Source organism: Cervus elaphus, chromosome 15 (genome assembly GCF_910594005.1).
Source record: "Cervus elaphus chromosome 15, mCerEla1.1, whole genome shotgun sequence".
NCBI lineage: Eukaryota > Metazoa > Chordata > Mammalia > Artiodactyla > Cervidae > Cervus > Cervus elaphus.
The window spans coordinates 60,410,540-60,431,078 of NC_057829.1; the positions used below are offsets into that span (position 1 = coordinate 60,410,540).

Below are 20,539 nucleotides of genomic sequence, written 5' to 3' on the forward strand. Positions count from 1 at the left end.
TGAGGCAAGGGAACAATTCACATGGGCTTTCCAGGTGGCCTTCTACTCACCCCATGCCTGAGGTAAGGACACACCCAGGCCCCCACAAGGGCAGGAGTGCTCAACCTCAGTACACTGACATCTGGCGTGGGTAACTTGGTGGGGGGCCGTCCTGCACTCCAGGATATATGAGGAGCATGCCGGCCTCGACCCACCAAAAGCCAGGAACACCCCCTACATGACAAGCAAAATCTCTCCAGACATCACCAAAAGTCCCAGAGGAGTAAAACTGCCTCCACAGAACCAAAGCTAAAGGGCTCGCTCCCTAAATGTGCTATTCTGTATATCCTCAAATGTTCAGGCTCCTGAAGCTCCCAGTACTATAAAACACCTGAGGGGTTAAAGGCAGAGCTTTTGATCAGGTGGATCTGGGCTGGAGTCCTGGCTCTACGTCTTACTATCTCTGCGATGTGAGGCACATCACTCAGCCTCTTGCAGCCTCAGTTTCTTCATCTACAAAATGGGAGCAATCAACAGCACCTAGGCCATGGCAGTTACATAAAAATGACACATAAAGATTGCCAGGCACAGTGAGGATCTGATAAACGTTAGTGATTTTTTACAGGCCTGGAAAATTCCTTTTAGCCAAGCCTAGAGTTTAATCTTCTATTTCTGTGGTTTCTGATCTTCCCCCCCACTTCCTATGCCCTTTCCACCTGTTAAATGCCTTTGGTCTTAACCTTTGGTCTTAAGGAATCCTTCCTGCTGGTTCAAAGGCATCTGAGGTTAAAGTGAAGGAAAGAACACACACACACACACACACACACACACACACATACACAATCTTTCAGCTCCAGCCCTGCCCAGACCAACTCTCCAGACAAAGGCTTCCATTGTTGTCTAAAAACAAACTTTTCCACAGGGAGGCCTTACAAGAGCCGTAACAGTCTCGAAGTCTCCACAGTCTCCTAGTTTTCATCCCCATTCTGCCCCTGACCCTGGCATAGCCCTTTTCCTTCTGGGCCTCAGTTTCCTAATCCATAAAGTGAGGGGTTTAGACCCTGGGGAACATCAAGATGCTGTGCTGTACTGGAATGCCGCAGCACAGAGGGCGGCTGGACCCACATTTTCAGTAAGTGCTTAAGAAGGAATAAGGGTCATAAAGACACATCTTTCCCCCTTTTCCCTAGGTTCCCCTGAGAACACAGAATTTGCAGAATATAGAAACGAGTCTCTGTTGCCCTTGGAGGCAGGAGTCAGAGGCCTGAGTAAAATGAAACCCTGCCATTCTGAGACCTAGGGCAAATTAGTACATCTGTCTTATCCTGCTGCCTTATCTGTAAAATGGGATAATAAAGGCAAAAATGATATAAAGACTACGAGACAAAGTTCATGAATGCACCTGGCATGGAGCTAATACACACACTAGGTATTCAAAATACGTATGCCTTCCATTCTGGGCTCTCCATCTGAAATCCTGTACTGTAACTCGGGGTCACTCTCCTTCTCTGGAAAGTCTTTCCATCTGCCCTTTCCCCGGGCTCTATCCAAGCCCTCCTCTGTCAGGAAATCTTCTCCGCACAAACTCTTTTATCTGAAGGTCCAAGGCCACAGTTTCCCAAAGGCTGACTTGGGGAGTGGGGTGGGAGGGGCGGGTGGAGAGGAGGGGGCAGGAGTTCACTAACAGTCAGCTCCCTGAGAACTTCCTTTCTGTGAACCCAGGAAGATTAACCCCTCCCCTGCTCCACTCAGAACGGAGCAGAGACCTCAACACTGTCCTGGCCGGGCTTTTACACACCCCTTATGTTAAGGTCTCATAAGCACCCTGGGAGGGCGGGGTGAGTCTGAACATTCTTCTCCCCCAAATTCTTCATCCAACCTGATCACAGAGCCCCCTCCCCAACACCCACTGCCCACTCCAGGAAGATGTTTCTTTGCTCACCCCCATGGGGCAGCCTCACAAGTTCACAGATCTCCAGCCCAGATCCTTCCCCTTGCCTAGGACTGAAATGATGCTGCTGAGATGAACTTGAACCATGGGGCAGAGGTGCCTATTGACCAAAAAAAGAAAGAAAAAAAGAGCTCAGGAGATGAGGGAATTGGCTCAAGGTCTTTCAGCTAGTTCAGAGGCAGGGCTGGGTTAGAACTGGGGACTCCGGGCTCTAGACACACCAAGCCTCTGCTCACAGCCTCTTGCCCATCAGCCTGGCCCCCTCCTGTCTCAAACATCACCATCCTCCCAGGCTGGGAAGCTCACGGTCACCTCCACCTCTCTCCCTGCCTCGTGTCTTACCTCCTTCTCATCACCAAGACCAGGAACCCTGATAAAGGGCCACCGCCTGGTCCCTATCACATCAGGACAAGGACAACATGCCTTTTTCATGCCACTCTCTTGTTTAACAACCTGCCACGGCTCCTCGGTCCCACCGGATCAAACCTTTCCTGCCCTACAGCCTCGGACCCCAGGCACCAGCTCCTCCAGCTCCTCGGCCCACCGGGCCTGGACCTGCTCCCTTCCGCGGCCCCTCCCCTCTCTCCCGGATCCTCTCGGCTCCCTCCCCAGACTCTGGCCCATGTGACTCCCCTCCTTAGAAAGTCTTCCCTTCCCCCACTGGTTCCCCACCCTGTTGCCCTTCAAGGCTCCCTCTCCAGACCTGAGGCCTCAGCCTGGCATCCTCCTGGCCCCCAGGGTCACCGCACTGCTGAGCTGTCTGAGTTTACCTCCTCACCAAACCACAAATGCGTCACCCCACAACCTGGCTACATTCCCTTCACCTCCAACCTCAGCCTGGCATTCATTCCACAATCATTACCTGAGTGCCTCTAAGGTGCCAGAAAGTTCTTGTACCTTTAAGGGTAAGGAGAGTTTCAAGAGCAAGGACATCTTAGATGCCACCTCCTCTGTGACTCCCCCCCAACCCACCATCCCCGTCACCCCCAGGAGTCCTCCTATCTCCACTTTAGGATGTCCTAGTTGTCCTCGAGCCCATGTCCTCCCAGAGTCCTCCCTAAGTTCCAGACCTTCTCTTCCTTACTCCTGGCCAGACCTCCTATGATACCCATACCAAGAGGATGCTCACTGAATGGCTTTCACAGGAAACTGAAGCATTCTGTCCAGCAGGCCAGTCCGGACTCCTGGGTGGCCTCAAGCTCTGTTCATCCAAGTGACCTCTCACTGTTCTTCCAAGATTGGACTGGGGCCCAGAATGAGTCAAATGACCTCTTATCATTCTTCCAAAATTAGGCTTTCCTCTTTAATTACACCTTATCTAGCCACACTATGTGGATTCCAATTACATAATTACTTCAAGCCCTGGGACTTAAAAAAGAAAGGAGTGCGTAGAATTACACAGGTAAGTGAATGCACCAAATATTCATACTTCTATATACCATGCGCCATGGTGTATACAATGTTTGTGTACAAGTATTCACATACAATTTTATGAGCCAGAAAATATAGCCCATGAGTGGGTATCTAAGTCACATTAAGCAAGTCAGAGTAGATGAAGGAGAATGTCACGGAGAAGCCTGACCCTGAGAGGGTTTTTGAAAGAGGCTGGAAGTCGGTCCCCAGCTCTCTCCCCTTCCCCTTCTGCAATGAAAAGAGGGAGTGGTGTGACCTTCATGGGAGATTTTTCAAAGTATGACCAGGCCTGATCTCTCCTAAACAAAATACCCACTCTATTCTGAATTCCAGGAGGTCACTGTCTGTCTCCTAAGGCACATTTTGTACAGTTCCAGTAGAAGACCCCACCTAGACTGTGTCCATCCTGAAGACAGGGGCTGCATCTCACCCATTTCAGTATTCCCAGTTCTCAGCCCCTATCAACACCAGGAGGGCTACCCAGTAGGCCCACTCCTGTCTTTACTCCATCCTTATTAAAAAGTCTTTGCCCCTCTCACACCACCCTCTCTTCACCAGGAGTGCCCTCCCTTAGGCTGGGCCCAGCTCCCCTCTTGTGCAGCTCCCCTTTGCCCACTGTACTTGCCCTAACTTGTTGCTCATCACACGTTGGCATAAAAACTCTTCTATGTGCCAACCTCTCCTTTTAGACCAGTGGTCAAAAACCTTTTGATCATACCTTCCTATTAGTAAATAGCTTTGAGCATATTTACTTTATAAGTTAATGATAAAATCTGGACTACTATAAATAGGAAAGCTATGTCTTGCTTTTCTGTTTGAGTTAAAGAATAAATAGAACTTCAACTGATAATGTTTTCTCTCGGTCCCTCAATAGCGATCCTGAGAGCTCACCCACTGTTCTAGGCCAGGAATTCTGCAAGGACAACAGGAGTGTTTGATTCCCTTTGTATTCTCAGAATCTGGGACAGAACTAAAAATTTAATAAGGGAATTCATTTGCCCCACAGACAGGGAGCACCTCCTGTGGGCCAGGCACATGCTAGGTAGGCACCAGGGATAGAACGCCCGGCTGCTGGCATCTGGGTCCTACAAACTGCTGGGTGGGCAGACAAACAGGATCAGCCAAACAAGTGTGACAAAGTGGCTGACACAGATGCTATGCAGAATGCTCTGTCCAAAACCACTGAATCAGGACAGCCTCAAACGGGGGGGTGAACAAGCTCCAGAGGGTCCGAGAAGGCTTCCCCCCAGGAATATGCTGCCTTCAGCTGAAACCTGAAAGATGAGCAAAGCTAACTGGGTGAGGGAGAAGAGAAGACTCCAGGGCAAGGAAACCACATGGGCAAAAGTTCTGAGGCTGGACAGAGACGTGTAAGTGCCAGGGACCAACAGAGGCCAACAAAACAAAATGAATGAACAAGCCCCTAAAGGATGGTGAATTCCTCCCCCTTACTCCTCTCTACTTATCAGAACAGACAGAAGCCCCTAGCTTCATGCCTCTGAAGGGGTCACTCAGCTCTGCTACATGCCCAGCCTCTGAACCAAACAGAGCAGGTGGGCTCTCTGCCTCCCAGCTAGTCCTGCCAGTGGCAACTGCCCCTTGCTTCTGAGGAGCCCCCAAAGCCACAGGAAGAAGAGCCACAGGTTTTCTGAAAACCATACATGTTGCCATGGACACCACCAATCAAAGGCGCCTGGGCAGTTTAATTTTTTAAAGACAGTGTTAAATATTTTACATCTTCTAACAGCACGGCTTCTTCCTTGCCTACAATGCAAAAGAAAACCCTATACTCCTTGAACTAAGAATTCACACAAAATAAACACCAATGTGTAAGACAGTCTTCGGAGGTGTGTACCCACGGTCAAGGGCATCCTCTGGGTATCCTGGCTGCCTGGGTGTATGTTCCTTGCAGAAGCAACCTAGATAATCCAGAAAAAAGCACAGCCACAGAATCTCTTCCCTACTGGAGCTCTTCTGACCCCAAGAAGGAAAAATTATTTACAATGATGCTTCAGGTGTGCTTAAATAGCCCATGACTTTAATAATTAAAGATAAAACCAAGACCGTGGATTGCAATGCAGGCTGGCGGCTGTGGGGCCTCCTCTCGCAGCAGCTGTCCCCAAGAGAAGCTGTATCTTCTATCAGTGCTCAGGCATGACTAACATTTCCCAGTTCCTGGGAGGCCTCGCCCCCTCACACCTGCCAGGACTGGCTCGCTAATGTACCATGTCCAACAGAAAAGCCCCACAAAGCAAATGCAAAATAGTCCTCAAAAGCCTGAGACCATGTTGGCCTAGGCTCATGGGCCTGGCAACCTGGTTTTCAGCAACTACCACCAAAGCCTGCCTAGGCCCTGGACTCTCCCGGGTCCCAGCTTTCTCCAGCTACTCTATTTTCTGTCCCGACTGGGACTGTGCTTTCTCCAGGGCCTGATTCATTCTGTCCTGCTTAACGTAGCCCAGTTCCTACTTTTGCCATGGCTTCTCCATCCAGATGCCTGGCTTGCTCCCCAGCCTACTGCCCGGGCTCTGGGGCAGCAACTCGGATCTCCCAGATCCAGTTCCAGTCTTGCTTACCTCATCCCTGGCTTCCAGATCCAGCCTTCTGTGTGCACTGTCTATAAAGAGAGACCCAAGTACAGACGAATCACCAGTGTGTATGCTACAGCAGCCTTGCAAAGACCCCCAATAGCAATGTACCATGAAACTGATCCCATTTTCTCTCCTGTTAATTTGTTATCAGCAACTAAAACCCCTGGCCATCGTTCTGTATTGGTAAGAAACAGTCACCCAGCACCGGATCTGCCCTGACGAAAGAAACTCTGAGTAGAGGAGAACAATCGGCAAATGAATTGTCTATTTATTTACAACATCCGACAAGGACACTGTTCATGTGCATAGCCACAGTATCCACACACATTCCAGGCAACAAGAGAAACAGGATTTCACATGGTATGTCCTAGTGACCCTTCATACTGGGAAACCAAGCTCAAAGGTGGGCCCGCAGGCAGATGGGAATAATTGATTCATATAAGGACTTCCCCGGTATTCCCAGTGGCTAAGACTCCATGTTCCCAATGCATGGGACCTGGGTTCAATCCCTGGTCAGGGAACTAGATCCCACATGCCACAACTAAAAAAGATCCCTCATGCCACACCTAAGACTCAGCGCAGCCAAATAAATATTAAAAAGTAATAATAATCGATGTTTAAGGCATGCTAGAAATGAGGAATGAGTTTCCACATCCGGGATCAACTGAGCGCCTGTTCCTGTTACAGCTGCCATGAGCTAGAAGATCCCTCTGATGATGAAAAGTCAAGGCCCACATGGGGCTGACATGGGCAGAGCCACGTACAGGTCAAGGTACAGTAGTCAATACTCCTCCTGCTCACTGGTGTTGGAACTCAGGCAGTATCTTTATGCCATGTTGAGAATTCAGGTTGCCAGGAACAGACTCCTCACAGTCATTCCTGGGTCGGTCATGACTAAACGCCTGACTTCAGGTCCATCACTGGCCTCTCTCTGCTACCTGCCACGTGGGTTATATGCACGTCTAGAGCATCCTCACTCCCCTGATGCCCCACACACTTGTCACCCAAAACCTTCCTACTCAAAACCTAAAACAAACTGGAACACCAGCTGGGGAAGACAAGAGCCCAACCCTCTGGGTGTTAATGAGCAAATAAATTCGAGGAGGGCGGGGCCTATGTCTACACTGTTCACTAGTATTTATTTAATGAGTACAATGAGACTGTGGTTATTAAAGTACATCTTAAACAAAAGTTCCACATGTAAGCAGGGACTCACCTCACAAATGGGCACCCTCCTGTCCCCGGGGCTAACAGCAGAGCTCGCTCTCTCTTCATCCAGCGAAATGGTCTGGATGGACATCAGATGGACCTGCCTCCAAGGCTGAGCTATAGTGGGAATGCAAACCACCAAGGGATAGAAACTTCCAAGAAAAGACCAGGATCCCAACCGCTAAATCACCTGGCTCTGTCCCTTTTCTTTTCTGCACTCCTTTGGCACATCCCTCTGCTCCATGGGTGATGGTCAACATCTGTGACCTCATCCTTCCAAGGGGGAGATGTCGGGTGGGGGTGGGGGGAGCAGGGAGGAATGTGTGGAGACAGGAGAAAGGGTTATGGGTAGAAGCAGACCAGGAGAAGGGGACATCAAAAGGATTGTTGCTCTGAGTACCAGTGACCAGTACTGGGGCTTCATGAACATGCTGGCATTTTCACATCAGCTCACATGACCGAAGAGGCTTAGAAATACTCAGTTCTATGTCCCTCTCCAGATGGTTGGTCAGCTCTACAAACATAGCTTCACTGGTCACCGTTCTTTTTCAGCTCCATGTTTGAAAACACCCCCTTGACGCTACTGGTAACTTCTGACCCATTCTCATTAATGCAGCCACCAGCATTAGAGTGATGACTATGTGTCAGGCACAGCTCTAAAGACTTGTACAATCCTGTGAAGTGGGCACTATTATTTTTCTCCATTTTACAGGTGAGGCAACTGAGGTACAGACGCATAACTTATAGAGCGAGGATGGGGACCCAGGCAGCCTGAGCACAGAGGTCACCCCCTTCATTACTCTGCTCCCTGACCTCACTTCCAGAAAGGAGAGCCAAGCTCCAGCTCAGGCCCATGCAGCTGCAAGACCTTAAACTAATGGCCTTTCTGTGCCTCAGAGGCGTGTGAAGCAAGGCTGATCACAGACACCTGGTCTGTCTGTCCACAGGGCAGCCGCTGGTCTCACGTGGCTATGGAACACTTGAAATGCAGCTAGTGTGACCGAGAAACTGAATTGTACATTGTACTTCATTTTAGTAACCCACTCCAGTATTCTTGCCTGGAGAGTTCCATGGATAGAGGAGCCTGACAGGCTATATAGTCCATGGGGTCACAAAGAGTTGAACACGAATAAGTGACAAGCTTTTAGTTAATTTCAACTTAGAGAGTCGCACGTGGCTAGTGGCTACCATATTGGAAAGTTCAACTCTAGTCTCTAAATTCTAGGATACCGGCTGCCATTTCTCTTTGCTCACTGCTATGGTCACAGAATAGCTTCCCTGGTGGCTCAGAGGTTAAAGCATATGCCTGCAATGTGGGAGACCCAGGTTCAATCCCCGGGTCAGGAAGATCCTCTAGAGAAGGAAATGGCAACCCACTCCAGTATTCTTGCCTGGAGAATCCCATGGACGGAGGAGCCTGGTAGTCCACAGTCCACGGGATCGCAAAGAGTCGGACAAAACTGAGCAACAGACCCTAGCACAGCCTGTGGTTGAAGCTCAGTAACTATTTGTTGAACAAATAAAAAGCAAAGCGCTTTTCAGGTGCCATAACTTCATTGCCACACAAGCATCAATTGTTCAGGTTCCCTGCTCACTGGGCATCTAGCCTCAACTTGACCAGGAGCTCAGGCCTCCCAAAGCAGATCAGGAGGGAGAGGCTCTCAAGATGAAAAACTACAGAGCCAAGTCTTCTAAAGGTTCAACAGAAATAAATCTATCTTCCTGAAATTTCCACTTACTCATCCTGGCACTTCAGCTCACAGGTCTGGGAAAACCAAAATAAGTTATGAGACAGCACTTAAACATTTTTAAACACTATAAATACAGGATAATATCTCTAATTCATTTTCTTAATTAGTATGAGTACAAATCTTAGTTCACTGTGAGGCTGGTTAAACAACTACATGACTGAGATCTGTTTGGGGGAACAATCCCCTACTGTCAGGGCTATGGCCCAGGACTGCTGTCTCCGCTGACTTAATGCATTCACCTCCCCCCTCTCCATGAGCGAGCTGGGGCATATACAGCTAAACTCCCAACCAGTGAGGCCTCATTCTGCAAACAAGGTGTGGGGATCCTGGCAGAGCAACTCACATTTTCATATCTTCTTGATGTACTCTAAGTGGAAAAATCTAAGTTTGCACACATCTCCTATGAGCTGAGGACTGCAGCAGACACAGGAGATAACTAAGACAGCTCCATGCAGCCCTCACCAAGAGCCCACATCTAGAAAGAGTAAGAGATGAAATCTGCAGACTACTTACCCCATACAAGTCACTGAACTAGAACAGGAGAAAGACATATAAACCAAACACGATCAATTCAGTGTGACACATGCTGTAACAGACACATGTACAAAATACTGAACTAAAGAGATACCCGGAGGGACCCTGCACTGTAGCTTACACACGGCAGGCACTCAGGGCAGTGAACTGAATCAAATTTTGACCAACAGCTCAACTGAAGGCTGAGGAAACTACAATCCAGACAGGTTAAGTGACTGCTCAAGGTGACCCAGGTAGTTAGTGACAGGCGGGTCATTTACCCGCCCAACAGTCTATAATCCATCTCACAGTGCTTCTTATCTGACCCCTCATGGGGAGGGAGGCAGGATCTGCCCGCTGCTTGTTATCACATCCATCTCAGCAGAAACAATGGATACATTTTTGTAGGATGGTATGTTGGGGACTCTCTTGAAATCTGAGGAGTTACTGTATGCATAGCATCTTAGAAACATGCGTCCAATCATAACATTTCTTGGGAATATACTATGTATCAGGTGCCTGTTTAGAGGCTTGGAAAAAGAGATGAAACAAACTCCTAGTCAGAGCAAAACACCCACATTTATCTTTGCTCTCTCCCAGAACCCCACGAAAAGGACAGCAGAGGAATCTGCTTTTTAATGGAAAGGAGACAATGGCTGATGAGATATGTTAACAGAATTCTGAAAGACAGAGACACAATTGCCAGGCAGTCACTGATTCAGGTTTCTGCTTCATCTGCTCTGCTGAGTTCAAGCAGGGTAGAAAACCACTGAACAAATGGTGCTTAGGCCACAAAAACAGGAGAAGGCTCGGGAAGGGAGGGGTGAACCAAGGACTGTGAGGGGAGAAGGGGAAGGGACTAGGAAGAGGGGAGCCTGCTGAAAGTTGGTGCAGGGAGCAATCAGACTCCAGGGTCCCTCCTTCAATCTGCTCAGTCTGGCGACCTCCCTCCCTGGGCCAGCAGGACGTGAAGGATCACAGTTTAGACAAATTACACCAGACTCTCTGATTCAGATTCAGACACAGGTGAGGGAGAGATACAGCTGAGGGAGGTAGGGAAAGCGGGGAGCAATTTTCCGAAAACAGACGGACAGAGTGAAAGTCTGCATACCAACCAGGGTACCCTGCCTCCTTCCCCATCAAGGCTCCTAGAAGGAACAACACACAGCCTGTTACACCCCCTAGGCACACTCCTCTCCAGTAACACCCAACACTCCCCAAGAAAAGATCTACAGACACCGATATCTAGGTGTCTCCAGTGAAAATAGGGGAGGCTCTCTACTGAATGACCCTACAATGAGGTTCACAAGCCCGCTTCCTTGTCCCACAGATCCCCAATCAGCATCTTGGTGTCCACTCTTAAAATATAAACTGTCAGGGATCAGCATGCATGGAAAGATGGTTCCAATGGGAAATACAGTAATCAAAAGAAGCAGATAAAGGGACTTGACAGAAACAAAGACAACACAGGAGAAGCAGAAAAACAGCAAAAACAAACAAAACACAACATATATAAGGGAATTCTTTGCACCCATGAAGCAAGAACAAGATGCTATTTAGGAAAAAAAAGAAAAAGAAAAATGAGTCTTCAGAAAACTAGGAAATTGTAGAAGGTAAAACATGCAAAAATGTTTCAAGCAAAACCATGAAAGCATGAACTAAAAATTCAAAAGGATTATTAAAGATAAAGCTGATGGTGTCTCTCAAGAGGTAAAACAAAAGTAAAATGAGAAACAATAAAAGATTTTAAAGTTACAAACTTGACCCAGGATGTCCAACATCTAAGTAATGGGAGTTCCAAAGACAAAACACGAAAAAGGACAAAAGGAAATTAACAGAGAAAAATATAAGAAAATGTCCCCAAAATGAGGAGTGTGAGTCTTCAGATCAAAAGAACACAACAAGGACCCAGCATAATAATTTTCAAAGCAAGAACAATCCAAATACAGGGAAAGGGAAAGGATCCTAAAACTTTCAGCATAAAAAAAAAAAAAAAGGTTATCCATAAATGATCAAGAATCAAAACAGCATCCAAATTTTGACATCAATACTGGAACCTAGGAGACAGTGGAGCCATGCCTTCAAAATTCTAAGGGAAAATGGCTTTCAACCTAAAATTCTAAACAGATCAGAGCACCAATCAAATGTGAATGCAGAATAAGAACAGTTCAGACAAGCAAGTTTGAGGTGACTGACTTGTACAGACCCTCTCTCAGAAACTCCTGAGGAATAAATCAAGAAACAGGAAACGGAGGCTCCAACCAGAGTAAAGTGAGGGAATCCCCAGGACAAGTCATGCCCTAGGCCTAGAAGTCAGTCAGCTCGGAATAAAGGGGAGCAACTGAGGCCTCTGGGAGTGAGACCTCCAAGGGAAAAAAGACTGCAGTGAAAGAAAAAGGAACACATGTATAAAACAGAGAGGTTTTCAAAAGCCTCTCAGAAACTCTGGGAATCAGTAATAACCACAAAGGAAACTAAATAAATAGGAAAAAAGCAATTATTAACTCAAAAAAATGTACAAGAAATTTCATTACAGTAAACTATAAGGCTCAGCCAGGAACTCTATTTACACAGTCAAAATAATATAAGTATTGACTATCAGTGTAACAAAAAACTGTGATAGATCACACTGGGAGGACATGAAGGAAACCAAGCATGTGGGGAGAAGAGAGAAGAGGGGAATAAGGGCTCCTCTAATCCACAGCAGGACAATAGTACTATCAGCAGAAACAGCTAAAAGGCCTGGAAGTGACTATGGTAGGCAAAGTAAGGGCCCCTCCAAGATGAAGATGCCCATATCCTAATCCCCAAACTCACAAACATGGTATCAATACATGGCAAAAGGGAATTAAGGTTGCAAGTGGAAGTAAGGCTGCTAATCAAATGAACTTCAAACAGGGAGATTATCCTAGATTATCCAGGTGAACCCAAAGTAACCACAGGGTCCTTAAAAGTGGAAAAGGGAAGGGGAAGGGAGTCAGGAAGGTGTGACTATGTTAGAAGGTCAGTGATGGACAGAAGTACTCTACTGGCCATTGCCGGCTTTGAAGATGTTGAAAGGGGGCCATGAGCCAAGGAATGCAGGCGGTCTCCAGAAAGTGGAAGATGCAAGGAAGAGAATGCACCCCTGACACCATCTTGACTTTCACCCAGTGAGACCCTTTTCGGACTTCTAAGCCAGAGAGCTTTCAAGCCACTACACTGGTGGCAATTTGTTCCTGCAGCAACAGAAAATCATGTTCCGTAACTAGCCCTGGGGAGCGGATCATCAGGATGAGGAGTGACACAGCCTTCTTCCTAAGCCTTGCAGTGTTACTTGACTTTTAAAGTCAAATATATGACTTTGATACAAATTAAATTTTAATTTTAAAAGAGCTGAAACACAAATTCTCTCTTGCCAGAGCTCATAATCTGGTAGAGAAAACAGGGCCCTGGCTACTGCCAATAGGCAAACATGGGAAGAAAGCACCTCTTTGAGATGTGAGGACATCTGAAAGGAGTAGGCGTTCACCAGGCAAAGGAGAAACAGGCCTTCTGGAGAGGGATCAAAGACCAGGGGGAACATGAAACAGTTCTGAATCATGGCACATCAGTGGGTCTCGCAGAGTCAGCAGGAAAAGCTGGGTGGACAGTTCCCAACACCGCAGGTGTGACACCTGCCCCGCTGCTGGCTTCTCTGACTGGAGTCTGGGACTTGCTGTGCATATTTAGGGCTGGTATGGACAAGGGAAGACCCCAAACACAACGTTTTCCTGGTACATCAATTGTACCCAACAGTGAAGTGTTTTAAATGCTTTTACACTAAAACCAGCACAGATGTATTACAGAAGACAAAACTCATGTGAATTTTTAACATAAAAATTGGTGACTTCTTGTTTGAGAGGCCCACTGTAGACACTAAGCTATCTGCTGACCGTGGAGTATCAAGATTCAACCTTCTCTATAATTATTACAAGAATCAGAAGAAAGGTTAAAGTGCCATTGCATGCCTCCATCAAAGCACCTGGGACTTCACACCAGCAACCTCTCAAGGGCTGCCTACCCTCCCTGTGTTGGGTCCCAACATGAATGGGAAAGTTGAGGAGCATCTCATTCTTTTCCAAAGTGGTTTGGGTCCTGCCATTGCTGGGTGACTTAGCTCTGCCTGGGGAAACAAAAAAAACTACCACACTGAATGTTTCCAACATATCTTCTCTCAGTCATAAGCCTGTCCATCTTTCTCCCATCCCCCCTCTAAAGAATACCAGGATCACTGATAAAACCCCAATTCGACCATCAGCACCTCCGACCCCCTATAGCACAGGCCTCCGTTAGAGAATTTATTGCAGACACTCTTCCCATGGAAGGAAGTCAAGAAATAGGGCACATCTCTTGGGATAGGGTGTCCCTTGTGTCCACAAACAAGGGTGGAAACTTTTTCTATTGTTGTAGCTGTTTTTGTTATAAAAACAATAATATCCACGTGACAGTGAACTGGGAAATTTTTTTTTCTGTAAAGACCCACTATTGACCACAGAACAGGATCAGAGAGGGAAAAAAAAAAAAAAATATATATATATATATATATATATATATATATATATATCTCAAAGGAAGACCACACAGAAGTAAAAAGCAATTTAATTGGGTTTGGTTTTGTGTGTGTGTGTAAAACGCATACACACATTCAAAAAAAGTGAACTCAACTGATTTCAAACAGAGGAGGAGATTTTAATAACACCTTAAATATATTACAATTACAGTTATGTCATTGACAGAAAATAAAAGATGGGAGAGGAGATCAAAGAAAAAGATACAGTAGGAGGAGAGAAAAAGAAATGGATAGATGGGGGTATGGGAGAAAAAGGACGGGAAGACAGCAAGACACAGGGACAGACAGACATGAATAACCACACACAAAAAGAAGGAACAACTAAAGGATTCACAGAGACACTTTCTAGGCCAAAATAAATGACACTGCATGTGCCAGGGTAGGCTTGGGCTATAGACTTCAAAGTATTATCACCTTTTATCCTTGCCTTCGAATGGTTACTAATCTGGCTAACCACTGTTCACAGCTCTTTAATTGCTCATTTAAATATTCTGAGGCTTAGCTCAGGTCAAGGGCCAGAAGCTCCCTCCAGAGGAGCCACAGTCAAGCAAATCATTTACCTCCAAGTATCTCCTCTACAAAAGGAGATACTTTACACAAATCACCATCTCAGAAAATGTACAAAGCACCAATGAGAAACAGGAGAAAATGCTGTTTGCATTGAAAAGAAATTCCATGGAAAACTTTTTAGTTTCGTGTTTAAAAAGAAAAAAAAAAAAACCAGAACTGGTACTTCAGCAGAACGGGTTCCCACCTCAGCATTCTCCAGCATCACTCCCAGCACATTTGACTTTCCACATGTTCAAGTTCTGCCTGCCCCACTGGCTTCAAAGGGCTGAGTTGGCTCTGAAACCAAACACTGCAAGCTGAGGGTCAACAGAGAGATCCCAGGGGACTGACTCCCAAGTCAGGTGTCTGTGTTTTCCCCTTCCTTCCCTGACCAGCCCCCAACCTCCTACCTGTTCTGTTTCCCCAATCTCCCGCTTCTGCCCCTAATCTCTCCTTGCTCTTCTCTACCCTGTCTTAGTATCACTGCTCTCAGAGGAGGAGGGGGCATAGGAGGTATATTTAGAACACAAAACCTAGAGTCAATCCACTTCAGTTTCTGCCCAGCCCTGTATCTTGCTAGCTGTTTGACCTTGAACAAACAGCCAAGCCACCCAACCCCTCAAATTCCCCAGTGAGGGGGATGAACCTGGCAACCACAGAGGTCTTGTCCAACTCGCCGGTCCTAAATATTCAAAGACCCACCTGTATAACCATAAATAAAGCAGTGAATTAAACATACACAGGGAGAGAGAATGAATTATAGAAATTCCCTTTCCTCAGCATTCTGTCACCCCAGCTAGTGTCCCCTCAACCAACCCCCCACACTGAGGGGCTGTACCTCTCTCTGAGCTATTCCAGCTCTAAATTACTTAGATACAGCAAAGCCTCCCCCAATCACACTAATCAAGGAACAGATGAATCTGAATATCCAACAGAAGTCTGAGTCCTGGAATGTTTCTTTCATGCCATCGAGCAATACTGTGAATTCAACATCAGCTTAGCAAACAGAAAAGATTCTAGAAATGCCATCGAAAACTGTCTTGTGACTCTAAGAACAATTATGTGTCAGGAACCCTAGAAAATAATCTACTTCTAAGCCCTCCACTTTCCCAACAAGGGCAGAGGCCCAGAGAGCAGAAACCACGAACCCAAAGCCCAGCGCAGATCTATGCCCAGATCAAAGCCAGAGGTCCTGCTTCTGGCCCAGAGGACTTTCATCAAAGCTTTTTGAGACCATCCGTTTCCTTTTTCAAAGAGACAGATTAAACCCCAAATTACCAGTGAGTTCTCTCTACAACAAATCTATTTCCAAGTCCAGGGGAGCAGAACAGAGCTAAGTTTGGATGGCCAGATGATTACTAATACTGCCTAACAAGCTTTCTTCCCTGAACCCTGCCCATTCATTCTCTACAGAGAAAACCCCAGACTCTGCTATCTATATGGAACTCTATTTTGGAGAAGTGGGAAGCGGAGACCCGTACAGTTCTTTGTTCTGACACTAAGAAGCATCTGCTTTCCGATAACTCCCACCTCACCTTCCAACATTCCAAGTACCTTCAGAAAAGTTCATAGAAACTCTCCAACTAGAATAAAATAGATGACAGGAGGAAAGGTCCAACTGAGGGTGGGTGTGTAACAGACAGTGGGTGTGTAACAGATGATGATAATACCCTTCCGGTTCTTCACCCTAGGGGTAGAAAGCATCTCTTTTCAGCTGCTAATACCCTGCACCAGAGATAGTCACCAGAGATAGTGCCACTCAGCGCCCTCCAGCAGAGAAATGAGCTCTCTGCAACCCCTGAAGAACTAACCCTTTCCTAACCATACACTCTAACAGTGCCCAGGACAGAGGTATCAACAGACCAATCCTCCCCTGCCCTTCCCTCCCACCAAGAGCCTGAAACATCAGAGCTCTGATGGCAAGGAGCTATTTAAGGCAGCATCAAGAGGGTGGGGCAGAAAATTGCTGGCAATATCCTCCTCCCCCTCCCCCTCCCTCCCTCACAGCCAACACACACACACACACACACACACACACACACACACACACACACACACACACACACACACACACACACACACACACACACACACACACACACACACACACACACACACACACACACACACACACACACACACACACACACACACACACACACACACACACACACACACACACACCCTCTGACTCCACAGACAGCCATTAACCTCACCTATGTCTCTAAGGTCTGGAGATCTGGAGTCCCCAAACGTTCAGCATGTGTTTTCTGTCACTGAGGCTGCTCCACCCACTTCTCTTCCATCACCACCAAGCCACCTTTCCAATCAAACACAAAATTTAATCTAGAGTTCAAAAACCAAGAAGGGGCTTGGAGATAAACAAGCCCTCCCTGGCCTTCACTTAGGAAAGAAAAAGGGCGCCCGGGGGGCGGGGCGGGGGGGGGGGTAGGGAGGGGTGATGTCAGAGGCCTGACAAGCTAGATAGGCTTCATGCTATCTCTAAATGAACCTCCCTCCTATTGATGGTGAAATCAATTCGGGCAATTTCGGCAGGTCGGCCCTGTGACATGAGGGGCATCCCAGCGCTCAGTTTACAACAAAAATCCAAAGGCTCAGCCAGAACATGCTGGGAAAATCCAGGGTCTGGATAAAACGAGCTACACTCAGTGGGATCCTTTCTGCTTTTATGTAGCAATGTAATAGCGTAATAAATTCTGTCTGCCTGAGGAAAGCATGCACTGGTGAATTTCAAAGCCATCTTAAGACAGCGGATGCACGGGGATGCAGAATTCAACAGCACATTCCCTCGTGGCGGGGGGGGGGGAAACGTAATGATTTCAAGCTTCTTTCCCCCTCTATCTTGAAAGGCGCTAGCGCTTATCAAGGAAGCCACCTCGGATAGCAGCCAGCGGAGAGCCGGGGGTGCCCAGGGAATCCGGAGAATGGAGTCGCTTTCTGTTCATCTCGGTGAGGAGCTGGCTAGCAAGAAGCTGCCAGTCACTCTGAGGGATGAAGGATGAAGAAGCATGGCCGGATGAGCAGGCACCGGCGTCCCCGGACACACACACACACGTACCCGCTCCTTCTGGCGGGTCCTAGGCCAGGCCGATAGTCCATGCTCTCCTCCCGCCGCCCTCTTCTCCAGAGGGATGCTAATGAATGAACGCACCTGAGAAGCCTCCATCCTGCCGCTCACTCCCTCCTTCTTCCTCTGGCTGCTGCAGAGGAGCCCCTCCTCGGTAGTTTCACTTTACAGCGTAAACCCACTCGGGCTTTGATGTCTCCTCCACCCACCCATATTGCAGCCAGCCTGAAGCAGGCGGACGTTCTCCTCCTTGCAGAGGCCATGATCGCACGTACCCCCCACCCACCAAAAAAATAAATAAATAAATCTGGAATATCCCAAACCCCTGCACACTGGGGAACTTTCCCTTAAAAACTGAGGATCCACCAACCAGGCAGGAAGGAGGTTTCGACCGAGGGGGGCCACGGTTTTCCCCGCGACCACGGGGGATGCTCTGGGGGAGGGGGTCCCCCAAGTCCTTCCAACAGCTGGCCCTTTAAACGCACCTCCTCCGAGCGTGAGACAAAGGCGCCGCCCGCCGGGGCCGGGCTGGCGCACGCCCCCGGCGCCGGTGCTGGCGATTAAGCAAGCGCTGGCCAAGGGGCGGCTGGCGCGGGCTTACCTTGCGGGTCTCCGGGCTGGCGGGCCGGCGGCGCGCGTCCTGCCCCACTCGCACTACACGCTGCAGTTGGCCCCGCTCTGTTTTTCTGGGACTCGGCGCTGACTTCACCGACACTCCGCGGCCGGCCAATGGGCTGCGGCGGCCGCCCCCTCATTAGCATGCGTCTGGAACCGTCCACTCCGGCGGCGCCTGAGCGGCGGGCGGTGCTAGGGGGCGGTGCCGGGCCCCGCAGTGACAGGAAGGGGCGTGTGCGCCAATGGCAGGCGACGAAGCTCCCCGCCGCCCCGCCCCGCTGCATTGTGAGCCGGGAGCGCGGGCCCGCGGATCTCTGGCCGAGAACGTGCGCGCAGTCCCAGTAACCCTTTTTGTCCTGGGCGGCCTCTGGCTGGGCCGGAATATGGCCTGGCGCGCCCTCTGATTCTTCTGAGGGATCAGGGGAGCTGGGAAGGAATCTTAGGCATTAAAAAAAAAAATGCTAACCTGACTTGAGTGCATATAACTTAATCCCTGTGCCCCAGTTTGCTCATCTTTAAAATGGTCTGATAACCAGTACCTATTTCGTAGGACATAGAGAAGATGAATATAGTTAACGTATGTAAAGCGCTAGTGGTAAAGAATCTGCTTGCCAATGCAAGAGACAATAGAGACACAGGTTCAACCCCTGAATCAGGAAGTTCCTCTGGAGGAGGGCATGGCAACCCACTCCAGTATTCTTGCCTGGAGAATCCCACGGACAGAGGAACCTGGCGGGCTATACAGTCCATTGGATCGCAAAGAGTCAGACACGACTGAGGCAATTTAGCGCACACACACACACTCATGTAAAGCGCTTAGATCGGTGCCTGGTGGTCCCGCTGCATGTTTCTACTATCATTACACCCGACGCAGTCAATATGCTTAATGGTTCCTAGTTTTTCTCTGTTTTGATCCTCATAGTCTTACAAGAGAGTCGCTATTACCAATCCATATTTTTCAAGTGAGAAAACTGAAATGGTTTAAGTGGCTTGGTTAGGGTCACACTGGTGCAATCAGGATTTGAAGCCAGCCTCTGAGACTTCATTCATGTAATACATTATTCAACGGTTCGACGGGAGGTATATGTAACTTGCTCCTGCCACACCTAGCTTCCTTCATCCCTGGGGCATCCTTGAAGGTGGGGCAACCATCCCTTAGGCTGAACACCACTGATTTTTGTCACTGCCCTTGGCAAAAATCTTCAGTCAGAGCATGTTCCCAGTTAGCAGACTGTGTGTGTGCAAGGGAAAGAAAGACTTTGATGACTGCACAGTCTCATGGGAAACACATCTGCTAAGGTGCTTGGATATGAAGGAACACTGACAATTGTTTGCTGAGTACCTGCTGTCCTCGACTGTATAAAGAAAAAAAAAAGTTCGAAGTCTCCTAGCCACCCAGAAGTTTATTCTACAATTGAAGAAACAAGAAACCACTAGAAAACTTATTAATCTAAGGAGCCCCCAGTCCAAGCCTACCCCAGCTTGCATCTCATCCTGTTGTTTTGCAAAGAACATTAGACTAGAAGTCCAGCTTCCCAGGCTCTGCTATGAACTTCCTCCATGATCTAGGCGAGACAGTTCCTCCTGGGCCAGTAAAGTAATGAAACAACTAATACACTTGTCCCTCTGTATCTTTGGGGAATTTGTTCCAGGATCCCTCTCAGATACCAAAAGCTGCAGATGCCTCAATGACCTTATCTAAAATGGAGTAATACAAGGAATGGAATTCCCTGGTGCTCCAGGGCTCTTACCAACCCAGGGATCCAACCCACATCTCCTGCATTCTTTACCAGTGCAGGAGGTGTGGTTGGATCCCTGGGTTGGTAAGAGCCCTGGAGAAGGAAATGGCAACCCACTCCAGTATTCTTGCCTGGGAAATCCCATGGACAGAGGAGCCTGGCAGGCCACAGTCCATGGGGGTCACAAAGAGTTGGACAGGACTTAGTGACTAAACAACAACAACAAACAATACAAGGAATAACAGTTGACCCCCCTCCAAATCAGTGCATTTCACATCTGAGGATTCAATCAGCTGTGAAGCAAATTTGATCACATTTGATTTGGTTGAATCTGCAGGTACAAAACCCCCACAGAGGGAGGGCTGACTGCACATCTAGTCCTCTATGCACTATATTGTATTTATGCTAAGAGCTTTATACATATTAACTCACTGACGCCACACTGCAACCCCAAGAGGGACTGTTACTATTATCTTGAGTTTATCCACAGAGAAGAATAACAACTGGAGAAACTAAGTTAATTGCCTACCCAGCAAATTCAGGGTAACAC

The 20,539-nt window shown here is 47.9% G+C and overlaps 1 protein-coding gene across 30 annotated transcripts in view; it reads right to left on the reverse strand.

Moving 5' to 3' along the window:
* SORBS1 (sorbin and SH3 domain containing 1) overlaps nucleotides 1-18,356 on the reverse strand; it is a 232,472-nt gene extending 214,116 nt beyond the window's left edge. For all 30 annotated transcript variants that reach the window (XM_043925955.1, XM_043925944.1, XM_043925954.1 and 27 more), the window contains exon 1: nucleotides 18,237-18,356. The gene's annotated coding sequence lies outside the window, so the exon portion shown is untranslated. The remainder of the gene's footprint in view (nucleotides 1-18,236) is intronic.
* Between the last annotated feature and the right edge of the window lie 2,183 nt (nucleotides 18,357-20,539).